Genomic DNA, 3,106 nt, shown 5'->3' with positions numbered 1-3,106 from the left:
GCGGACGCCGGGCTGCAGACGCCCGGCCCAACCGCCGCCCCTACCGGCGGCCGCGGCGCGCGCCCCAGGACGGACAGGTGGGGGCTCCGCGGCCGCTCGCGCGCGGGGGCTCGTGGGTGCCTGCGGCCGCCGCTCACCTTGCAGGGCAGAGAACAAAAGTGTGGCGGGGCTTGGCGCTCGGATCAGATACCCGGCCCGCGCGGTGTGCGTCCCCGGGAGTCGTGGCGGAACGAGGGAAGGGGCCGCGAAAGAGGAGAGTCTCCCCACGCACAGCCCTGGGATCGCAAAGGATGGAGTCGGTGCGCTCGCCCATTAACGTGCCGGAAGTGCTGGGTAGGCCTCTGGAGGTGTGGAGCGGGGTGACGGCCCTCGGTTTAGAGGAGCAAATAACAGAGATCTGACGTTCCCCAGCCCCAGGCTGATGCCTTCCAGGTGGAACGTGATTCCGAAAGGTGGAATTTTTTTTTTTCCCTGCAAGTGGAAGGGTGTTGTTTCGCGGGGTGCATCTAGGTGGCCTACTTAAAATTAGCAGCATTTGATGCAGTGTGACTTAGTGGAAGGTTTTCAGTGAGCCACGTCGGTGTATCTTTAGGTCATTGGGAACAGATGCAGACCTTGTCTAGACAATGTGCAATAGAATGGGGAGGGGAGACAATCTTATTAGCAGCACCTAGCGTGAAGGGACCAAAATTCCTTCTTATAATAACTGAAACAGAACAGATTGCTCTTCTATGCAGAAGAAAAAAGCTAACCACTGTCCCCTTTGACTGCCTTTTGTCTGTCAGTCTTAACTCGTTGGAGAAGGTAGAATGCTCTGTCATCGCCTTGGTTAAATCACCCCCAAGCAAAAGTAGGTGTGAGTTAGAAACGAAGCAAGAAAGCCCAGTGCTGGATGTCACTCCATTTTACTTTGAAAGTCTCTCCAATAGTGATGGAGTCACTGATAGAAATACAGAAGCCAAAAAGAAGAAGGAAGAAAAACAAACAGACCAAAAAAAAAAAAAAAAAAAAAAAAAAAAAAAAAAAAAAAAAAAAAAAACAAACCAGAAAATTTCAACTGAGAATAGACTAAAGAAAGAGGGTAGAGATTTTGGCAAAAAGGTTCAACTGCGTTAGGAGTTTTCCTAGATGCCTCAAGTCCCAAAGAAACAACAGGCAAACTTAACAGTTGGAGGGGGAAATAGCCTTTCAGTCGTTGAGCAAATGTTTAATTTTTTTTTTTTCCAAGTTAGAGATTAAGGGAAAGGTGGCTGGGTACGTGCCAACCATAATACATAAAGCTTTAGTTATAACATACCATTATCCCAAGTTATTAACAGCTTTTAAAATAGGAAAAATAAGAAACATCGGGGAATTTTATTTGGTATAAATGTCTTGCAGTTACTTTAAATTTGAATTAGGGCTTCATAAGAACAAATGAGCCTGTGTCCCTCCATCTGCCAATAATTTTCACAGTTTGCTGTAAAAGCAATGACGTTTTAGCTCAGACTTTGAAGAGAAAAGGCCCAGGAGTTCATTGATGTGGACAGTAGAGTCCTGTGCCTACAGAACATCAGAATTTAGAATAATCACTCCAAATGTGTTGCTTGTGTTGACAGCAAAATCATAGTTTTGTTAACCTTAAGAGTTCAACATTTTCTGAACTTGATAAAGTTGAGAATTTGTGTATGAATCTATATATATTAAAAAAAAAAAAAAAAAAACAAGGCGGGAGAAGCCAGGAAGATGACTTAAGAGGCAAAGTCACTAACCCTCCAGCCTGAGGATGTGAGTTCGAGTTCAATCCATGGATGGAAGTAAAAAGCCAGATGTGCAGAAAAATGGGAGTTGAAAACAGCAATCTTTTGGCTGGAAGCTCTTGGGCCAGATGCCCTGAAATGTACAACTGTGCAACTTGTGAGCTGAGACAAGAGAGACCCTGCCTCAACCAGGTAGAAGATGGAAGCTGCCCTCGGTGTCCACCTAAGCACACAGGAAACAAGAGAAAGAAAGCTGGGTGTGGTGTGGGGTCTGTGTTCCCAGGTCTCAGGGGGCTAGAGTGGGAGGACTGTGTTCTAGTCTAGGCCCTAGAGTAAGGGCCTAGCTTCCAGGAGCCAAAGAGATAGAAAAAAGCTTATCCTCTGAGTTCTTGTCGATGTTTATAAACTGTGAGTTATTTCTCAAAGTCTGGTCCCCATGCATTTATATGCAAATGAAGCAATGACTACTTGCAACAAATTTTCTTTACCAGAGCACTATTTTTTTATAGTTCTGTAAGTTGCTTTATGAGATCCATTTGCTTTTGCCAAAAGAGAGGAAATATGCAGTCTTAGAACAAAAACAACAACAAAAAAAATGCTAATGGATACAACAAATGCTATTATATAAAATAGAAATCGATAAGAATTCAATATGCTTAAAAGTCATTTCGGGGGAGTCACCATTGTGTAACAATTTTATTACCATTACTTCCAAAGGGTAAGCCAAGGGACCCATTTAGATAGAGAATGAGCTCTTCCAAGGCAAGACACCACTGCAGCACAAAGCAGATCAACAATTCATCTCATTGTCAAAACCAAACCAGATGGGTACCTTAAAGAAACCTGTCAGCTATGTTTCCAGTGTTCTGATCTAAAATGTAGGCAAAGCAGGATATCCAGAATTCCCTGCGAGGGTACAGAAGTGAGAAAGGACTTCAAAGGCCAGATGTTGCACAGAAAAGAGATGCACAGTTTGAGGAGAGCCCGCTAGACTCACAGTGGAGAGAGATGTGCCGTTGTTTCCGGATACTCAGGACAAAAATGATCCAGAGCATTCGGATCCGAACGCCTTATCAAGTCATTTACAACCACGCTGTTCCTCACAGGAGCAGTTCTGCGCCCGGCATGAATCAGCAGGGGTGTATTCACTTCAAGATGATTCCTTTTTCCCTGGAATTCCTGTGGGGGTGGGGCCAAGTTTATGTGTAAATAAATTTTTGTATGTTTAAAATGTTTTCAGTATTAAAGACAGTTCCAGCAATTCCTCATTTGTCTGACATAGTTATTAAAGGAGTCGTTGAGGGGTTGGTTATAATCAGTTATTCTAGATAAATTATATTTCCATCTTGAAGTTCTAGAAACAGTTT

The 3,106-nt window shown here is 44.0% G+C and overlaps 1 protein-coding gene across 1 annotated transcript in view; it reads right to left on the bottom strand.

Annotated features, from left to right (window-relative positions):
- Window positions 1-543, bottom strand: part of Ralgps2 (Ral GEF with PH domain and SH3 binding motif 2) — a 126,114-nt gene extending 125,571 nt beyond the window's left edge. The window contains exon 1 of the mRNA XM_055624376.1: window positions 138-543. The gene's annotated coding sequence lies outside the window, so the exon portion shown is untranslated. The remainder of the gene's footprint in view (window positions 1-137) is intronic.
- Window positions 544-3,106: the final 2,563 nt, after the last annotated feature.

Source organism: Psammomys obesus, unplaced genomic scaffold (genome assembly GCF_907164565.1).
Source record: "Psammomys obesus unplaced genomic scaffold, mPsaObe1.curated_primary_1811, whole genome shotgun sequence".
NCBI lineage: Eukaryota > Metazoa > Chordata > Mammalia > Rodentia > Muridae > Psammomys > Psammomys obesus.
This window is presented reverse-complemented; position numbering and strand designations above follow the sequence as displayed.